The sequence below is a fragment of the Triticum dicoccoides genome, chromosome 3B, assembly GCF_002162155.2.
Source record: "Triticum dicoccoides isolate Atlit2015 ecotype Zavitan chromosome 3B, WEW_v2.0, whole genome shotgun sequence".
Lineage (NCBI taxonomy): Eukaryota > Viridiplantae > Streptophyta > Magnoliopsida > Poales > Poaceae > Triticum > Triticum dicoccoides.
Genome location: NC_041385.1, coordinates 619,122,193 through 619,131,394, shown reverse-complemented (window position 1 = coordinate 619,131,394; position 9,202 = coordinate 619,122,193).

The window sequence follows — 9,202 nt, the reverse complement described above, 5'->3', positions numbered from 1 at the left end:
TTCGAAAAGTATGGAGATTACAAGAGTTGATCTACCTCGAGATCGTGGCGGCTAAACCCTAGATGTCTAGCCTATGAATATTGCGATGATAATAATGAGGATAGCCTCTACGGACTAACCCCTCCAGTTTATATACACACCGGAGGGGCCTAGGGTTTGTACAAGGTCGGTTCATCATGGAAGGAAACAATACACCCGGACTCTAATCTTGCCGTTCACATATGGAGAAGTCTCACCCGGACACGTTGGATAGTCTTCAGCTAGATCTTGTACGACCCATCCAACTCGGTCCATACTCCTAGGCCGGACACCTGAGGACCCCTGAATCCAAGACTCCCTCAGTAGCCCCCGAACTTGTCGTCAATGACGATGTAGTATGCAGATATAAGTCTTCGGCTTTGCAAGGTGGGTTCTCCACCATACTTCGGATTGACGATAGTCCGACATCGGCTTTTGTGTCCAGTCTTTATGATTCCTCCCTATGGTCGCCTCGATTTCCGTGTGTCTGAGCGAATGTGAATGGTCCATTACCTTTTTACATTTTAACCCTTTAATAGGCACGGGCGGCATTTATATAACAAGGTTAGATCCCCGAACGCCATCCCACATCGCTCAAAGAGCAACAGAGCAAACCACGGAAAACTTAAACCATGGCTAGCGCCCCTGGCTCCTCCTCGCATCCTCATGGACCTCAAGAGGGGGATTGGCAAAGTTGTTATGTCTCCCATCTCCAGCTCAATTGTCTCCAGACGCAAGGATATCTTCCCCCGCGGATCTAGTCTCCGTACGGGCAGGATTAGCTTCTACAGGCGATGGTGCATTGGCAGAGAATTTCCCCAACCCCAGGCAAGGGGAGAGGGTGTGCTTCATCTCGTTCCTTCTGAGGGGCGTAGGATTCCCGATCCACCCCTTCCTCAGGGGTCTATTGGAATATTACGGGATCCAGCTGCACAACCTCACACCAGGTTCCATTCTGCATATTTCTGGTTTTGTCGCCCTCTATGAACTATTCTTAGGCTGCGAGGCTCATTTTGAACTATGGAAAAAGTTCTTTGCCTCGTCCCCCGCCACCATGGTGGTGGGCCTATATTTGAAGTGGGCGGCGCCGAAGTATGGCGCTAGCCGGATCCAGATACCCAGTCGGGACTTGATACATCTCCAACGTATCTATAATTTTTTATGTATTCATGCCATGTTTATAATAATTCTACATGATTTTGGTATGATTTGATTAGAACTAACCCAGACTGACGCTGTTGTCAGCAGAACTACTATGGTGTTGTTTTTGTGTAGAAATAAAAGTTCTCGGAATGCGCTGAAAATCCACGGAGATTTTTTCTGGAAAATATAAAAAATACTAGAACAAAGAGTTACCGGAAGGGAGGCCCGTGGACCCCACGAGGATGGAGGGTGCATCCACCCACCTGGGGCGCGCCCCTATGCCTCATGGACTTCCTGTGGGGCCTCCTGACTTGTTCTCGACACCAACCTCTCCTATAAATCCCCAAACCTCCAGAAAATAACCTACATCGGGAGTTCCGCCGCCGCAAGCCTCTGTAGCCACCAAAAACCTCTCCGGAGCCCGTTCCGGCAACCTGCAGGAGGGGGGAATTATCACCGGTGGCCATCTTCATCATCCCGGCGCTCTCCATGACGAGGAGGGAGTAGTTCACCCTCAGGGCTGAGGGTATGTACCAGTAGCTATGTGTTTGATCTCTCTCTCTCTCTCTCTCTCTCTCTCTCTCTCTCTCTCGTGTTCTTGATATGGCACGATCTTGATGTATCGCGAGCTTTCCTATTATAGTTGGATCATATGATGTTTCTCCCCCTCTACTCTCTTGTAATGGATTGAGTTTTCCCTTTGAAGTTATCTTATCCGATTGAGTCTTTAAGGATTTTAGAACACTTGATGTATGTCTTGCATGTGCTTATCTGTGGTGACAATGGGATATTCACGTGACCTACTTGATGTATATTTTGGTGATCAACTTGCGGGTTCAGTGACCTTGTGAACTTATGCATAGGGGTTGGCACACGTTTTCGTCTTGATTCTTCGTTAGAAACTTTGGGGCACTCTTTGAAGTTCTTTGTGTTAGTTGAATAAATGAATCTGAGATTGTGTGATGCATATCGTATAATCATACCCGCGGATACATGAGGTGACATTGGAGTATCTAGGTGACATTAGGGTTTCGGTTGATTTGTGTCTTAAGGTGTTATTTTACTATGAACTCTAGGGTTGTTTGTGACACTTATAGGAATAGCCCAATGGATTGATCGGAAAGAATAATTTTGAGGTGGTTTCATACCCTACAATAATCTCTTCGTTTGTTCTCCGCTATTAGTGACTTTGGAGTGACTCTTTATTGCATGTTGAGGGATTGTTATATGATCCAATCATGTTATTATTGTTGAGAGAACTTGCACTAGTGAAAGTATGAACCCTAGGCCTTGTTTCGAAGCATTGCAATACTGTTTGTGCTCACTTTTGTTACTTGCTACCTTTCTGTCTTTATATTTTCAGATTACAAATACCTATATCTACCATCCATATTGCACTTGTATCACCATCTCTTCGCCGAACTAGTGCACCTATACAATTTACCATTGTATTGGGTGTGTTGGGGACACAAGAGACTCTTTGTTATTTGGTTGCAGGGTTGTTTGAGAGAGACCATCTTCATCCTATGCCGATTGATAAACCTTAGGTCATCCACTTGAGGGAAATTTGCTACTGTCCTACAAACCTCTGTACTTGGAGGCCCAACAACGGCTACAAGAAGAAGGTTGTGTAGTAGACATCAAGCTCTTTTCCGGCGTCGTTGCCGGGGAGGTGAGTGCTTGAAGTTATGTCTTTAGATCTTGCAATTGAATCTTTTTGTTTCTTATTTTATCACTAGTTTAGTCTATAAAAGAAAACTACAAAAAAAAAACTATTATTGAGGGTGCCTCGTATGCTTCATATTTTTAATATGTTTCGTGAAAATGATGGAAAGGAAAATTGTGCCAAAGTGTTAGAAGAAGAATGCACTAAAATGTTTGGCACTAAATCTTTGAATGATGAGCATGATTGCAATGTTGTTAGTATGAACTCTTTGAATATCCATAGTACTAATGATGATTGTACTAGTCATGATAAAAATATCTCTTATAAGCATGTCAACTTTTGTGGAGTGTGTAGAGTTTGCAAGTACACACCAAATAGGGAAGATATATTTTCCAAGAGGCATAAGTATTTAGAAACTAAATGGTTGCAAGAAAGGCTAGATGTTTGTGCTGAAAATTTAAATTTTCTTAGGCATCCTTGTGAACTTTGCAATGAACATGATCACTTAAATATCCAATGCAAATTGTTTCATGATCGTATCATGTCCAAAAATTGTGATGACTTGATTTCCCTTGCGCATCATAATGAACTTAGTTTGCTTATGGGTTATGAAGAAATGAAACGTATTACTAAGGATATTCCAGAATTTTCCCTTGAGCAAGTTCTTGATTTTGATCTAGAGGAAATTTATATGTATTGTGCAGTGAATTGCACTGAAAATCCTTATATTTCCAATTACATAAAGACAAGGAAACAAATAGAAGATGAAGAGAATACTAATGAAAGGGAATAGATTTACCAATATCCTCCTATTATTTATTATGATGAATGAGGTAACGAGGAGGAGCTTTCTATTCAACCAATCTCATTAATAAGGAGCTCCAAAAGAAGGACTAAACCCACACATAATGTGGAGAAGAAAAAGAAAAGACGGAGAAGCAAAGATAAAAAGGTATCCCTTCCAAATGATGTTGCTCCTATTACTCATTGTGATGATGATATTAATGCCACTCATGATCAGACCATTGGCCCTTTCGACTTGGCCATTTTTTTGAGGGTGGTATACAGATGCATAGTCGGGTTTAGTGCCCAACTTAACGCACCAGGTTTTCACCCCATCAGCTGTAAAATTGGAGCCATTATCAGTGATGATACTGTGCGGGACACCCTAACGGTGGACTACACCAGATATAAAGTCAATCATTGGCCCTGCCTCAGCTGTTTTTACTGGTTTGGCCTCTATCCATTTAGTGAATTTATCTACCATTACCAACAAGTATTTCTTTTTGTGGCTTCCCCCTTTAAGGGGACCTACCATATCAAGCCCCTAGACCGCAAAAGGCCAAGTAATGGGGATTTTCTTTAATGCAGTGGGAGGCATGTGACTTTGATAGGCGAAAAGCTGACAGCCTACACAACATTGGACAAGGGCTTGAGCGTTTGCTCGAGCCGTGGGCCAAAAAAACATGTCCTGAACGCGTTGCCTATGAGGGCTCGAGCTGCGGCTTGATGACCGCCCAGGCCATCATGTATTTCTACCAAGAGTTGTCTTCCCTCCTCTTTGTAGATACACCTTTGGAGGACTCTGGTAGTGCTCTTTTTGTACAGTTCACCCTCATGCACTTTGAAGGCTTTAGAGCGCCGAGCTATGCATCGAGCTTCATTTTGATCGTCGGGAAGCTCCTGCCTATTAAGGTAGGCCAGGAATGGTTCAGTCCAGGGAGCGATAAGGGCCATGATATCATGAGAAGAGAGTGTTATCTCGATACCGGGACCCCCGACGGTGTCTGCATTATGTTCGGCAGCTGGGGGTGTGACAAGGTCCACACTATCTTCTCTGCTCTCACCCTAACATACTACGGATGGAACAAAGAGCCTTTCCACAAAAGTGTTAGGTGGCACATGGTCGCGCTTAGCGCCCATGCAGGCGAGGATGTCGGCTGCCTAATTACTATCTCGAGCGACATGATGGAACTCAAGTCCCTCGAACCGAGTTGATATTTTTAATATGTCGTTTTGATATGCCGCCATTTTTGGGTCCTTTGCATCGAACTCTCCATTGACATGGGATATTGCGAGGTTGGAATCACCGCACACCTCCATGCGTTGTATACCCATGGAGACAGCCATGCGAAGACCATGCAGAAGCGCCTCATATTCTGCTGCATTATTGGAGTCCGTATACATAATCTGTAATACATAGCGGACTGTATCCCTGGTAGGAGATGTTAGGATGACACCAGCCCCCAGTCTGGCCAGCATTTTGGAGTCGTCGAAGTACGTAATCCAATTGGAGTATGAACCATACTCTTTAGGGAGTTTGGCTTCCGTCCATTCAGCGACAAAGTCGGCCAACACCTGGGATTTAATAGCCCGACGTGACTTGTATATTATTTCGAACGGTAAAAGCTAGATGGCCCATTTAGCCATGCGGCCAGTGGCGTCCCTGTTATTGATAATGCCGTTAAGTGGTCCTTCGGATGCCACTGTGATCGAACATTCTTGAAAGTAGTGTCGCAGTTTATGGGATGCCATGAAGACTGTATAGGCTATCTTCTGGTAGCGGGGGTATAGGGATTTGCAAGGTCTAAGGACCTCCGTTACAAATAGACTGGTTTTTGGGTGGGGATTTATGTCCCTCCTCCCCTTGTTTGATGACGAGTACGACACTAACTACTTGGTTAGTTGCCAAAATGTATAATAACATAGGCTCGCCAACACCTGGGGCAGCTAGGATAGGGTTGCTTGCAAGTAGAGCCTTGATTTCTTCAAATCTGGCTGTTGCAGCATTCGTCTGTTCAAAGTTATCAGTGTGTCATAATAGCTTGTAGAGTGGTAATGCTTTTTCTCCCAACTTGGAGATAAAATGGCTTAATGCCGCAACACACCCTGCTAGTTTCTGGACTTGCTATAGGTCTGTTGGTATAGCCACTTATGACAGAGCTCGAATCTTGGCTAGGTTTGCTTCAATTCCTCTATGGGAAACAATAAACCCTAGCAATTTTCTGGCAGGGACTCCGAAGACACATTTTTCCGGATTAAGCTGTATGTCGTATGTCTGGAGGTTATCAAAGGTGAGGCGAAGATCGTCCACCAGTGTTTCGACGTGCTTCGTCTTGATGACCACGTCGTCTACGTATGCTTCGACTGTTTTGCCGATTTATTTTTCCAGGCATGTTTCAATCATACGATGGTAGGTAGCCCCATCATTTTTGAGTACGAAGGGCATAGTATTGAAGCAGAAAGGACCGTAAGGGGTGATGAACACTATTGCGGCCTGATTCGATTCCTTCATCTTAATTTGATGGTATTCAGAATAGGCGTCGAGGAAACACAAAGAATCGTGTCCTACAGTCGCATCAATGATTTGGTCGATGCAGGGTAGTGGAAAAGGGTCTTTAGGGCAAGCCTTGTTGAGGTCTTTGAAATCGATGCACAGGCGCCAGGATTTGTCCTTCTTTGGTACCATGACCAAGTTGGCTAGCCAATCTGGATGTTTGATTTCCCTAATAAACCCGGCTTCGAGCAACTTGGCTAGCTCTTCTCCCATGGCTTGACGCTTGGGTTCAGAGAATCGCCGCAGTGTCTGCTTCACAGGTTTGAATCCCTTGATTATATTGAGACTGTGTTCGGCCAGCCTGCGTGGGATGCCGGGCATGTCTGAAGGGTGCCAGGCGAAAATATCCCAGTTCTCTCTCAAGAATGTGCGTAGAGCGGCGTCCACTGCCAGATCCAGCTGTGCTCCTATAGATGATGTCTTGTTAGGGTCCGTCAGGTGCACTTGAAATTTAACTATTTCCTCAGCTGGCTTAAAAGAGGTGGATTTAGATCTCTTATCAAGGATCACATCGTCCCTATCCACTGTGGACCATAAATTTGTTAATTCTTCGGCCACTGGGCTTCAGATAACGCCTCGATGGCCAGGGATGCGGTTTTGTTTTCGGCACGGAGGGCTTTGTCCGGGTCGCTCGAAATTGTTATGATACCGTTGGGTCCGGGCATTTTGAGCTTCATATACCCGTAATGGGGTATAGCTTGGAAGCATGAGAAAGCATCCCGTCTGAGGATGGCATGATACCCACTATTGAAGGGGACTACATGAAAGAGCAACTCTTCGGATCTGTAGTTTTCAGGTGTGCTGAATACCACATCCAGTTTACTTCTCCCAGAGCATCGTGCTTCTCGACTGGGGATAATGCCTTGAAAGGTGGTATTGCTTTGCTCGATGCGTGATCTATCCATCTGCATTTTGTCGAGCCTGTCTTCATAAATGAGGTTAATCCCACTGTCGCCATCCATGAGCACTTTAGTAAGCCGAAGACCATCCATAATGGGGTTTAGTACTAGGGCAGCGGGTGCTCGGACTGACGGAGCCTTTGGTTCATCATCGGCTGTAAAGGTTATTGCTGTGTCGTTCCATGGGCTCAGTGCGGTAACTTGGTGGACTTCGGCGAGGTCGCCGAGTGCCCTTTTGTGCCGATTATTCGAAGAAAAGGTCTCGAAGACCGTGAGGACGTTAAAGTCGTCCCTCTCTGGAGAGTATTTCTTTGGAGTGGTGGTGAGGATGGCCTCTCCACTTTTTGCTACTTGTCGGAGTACCCAACATGCTCGAAGGCTATGGGTTGGGTCTGTGCGCGGAGTGGCGTGTATCAGACAGGGCTTGTCAGGGAGTTCATCAAGAAAAGACCTATGTCCCGTGAAGGGTTTAATTTGGGGCTTGAAAGGTCTCCGCGGCGACTGATTCGGGTCCAGGGAGGTCCAGGGGCTCCCGCGATCCTATGCCTGAGCCAGAGTCCGGAGGACATGAAGTCCCGTTTGAAGGGAGAGTATCCGGCTCAGGGGATTTGGAGACCCGAACATACTTGGTCTTCAACATAGGGAGGGAAGTGTCTTCAGCCGTTTCCTTAATGACCGCTACAAGGTGGGTGATCGGCGGGTGATTAATTTCCCTCTGGTCAGGCTTGATACCGATCCGATCATAGTCCTTTGAGACCCCCAGGGCGGTGATGCAGTCCAACAGTTTGTTCAAAGACGAGACATCTGTCGGATCCATCTTTTCCGAGTACACGAGGCCAATGCGAAGACGGTGTTCGGCGGCCGTAGGGGGTGATGTGGGCTTGACAGCCATACAAGCTCCTATGGTGAAACCGCTGAGCTGGAAGGTCTGCCCAGAAGCCAGGCTCCTTCCAGAAGTGATATTGTCGTTGATGACTAGGTGAGCCATATATCACTTTTGTAGACAGCACGGCATAGCTCTCAATGAAAGCACCAATGTCGGTGTCAAAACCGGCAGATCTTGGGTAGGGGTCCCAAGCTGTGTGTCTAAGTATCAATGGTAACATGTGACCAAGGGACACAATGTTTACCCAGGTTCGGGCCCTCTTAAAGGCGGTAAAACCCTACTCCTGCTCTATTATATTCGAAAAGTATGGAGATTACAAGAGCCGATCTACCTCGAGATCGTGGCGACTAAACCCTAGATGTCTAGCCTATGAATATTCCGATGATGATAATGAGGATAGCCTCTACGGACTAACCCCTCCAGTTTATATACACACCGGAGGGGCCTAGGGTTTGTACAAGGTCGGTTCATCAGGGAAGGAAATGATACAGCTGAACTCTAATCTTGTCATTCATGTATGGAGAAGTCCCACCCAGACACGTTGGATGGTCTTCAGCTTGATCTTGTACGGCCCATCCAACCCGACCCATACTCCTGGGTCGGACACCTAAGGACCCCCTGAATCCAGGACTCCCTCACCCGCCGCCAGCCAGCACCCCCGGCGGCTGACCCCGCTCACGCATCGCCCGCTCCCCCGCTGTGGCGCTGCCGCCGGAGCAAGTGGTCCTCCGCGAGGACGGCGATCCGTACGACACTCCGAGTTGGCACGTCGCCCTACGGGCGTCGAAAGCGGCGGCGGCGGTGGCTGCAAGGGAGGCCGCTGGGATAGCGACCGCAATCCAAGCCGCTGAGGGCATGGCGACAGAGGAGGCCGCGATGGTGCCGGTGGAGGAGGAGGATGCGGCGCCAGCGGAGGAGGAGCACGCGGCACCGACGGTGATGGAGGAGGAGGAGGACGGCCCTGTCGACTGGGATGACAGCAGCAGCAACGACGACGGTGATGGTGAAGGCGCCATCGTGATGGACCTGCTGGCGGCTAGCAACGACGACTAATGTCGTTTTTTATTTTTCGTTTACATTATGTTGGAGTATGTAAAATCTATGTTGAATGAAAATGCAATGAAAATTTTTACTAACACCGTCAGCAGTGCCGGCGAAGGCGGGCCGGGCCGGCATGATGGAGCGGCAGGGCATCGATGGCGGAGGGGCGTGGGGCCAGGGGGGCCTTAGCGGCGGGGCGGCGGTGGCGGCGG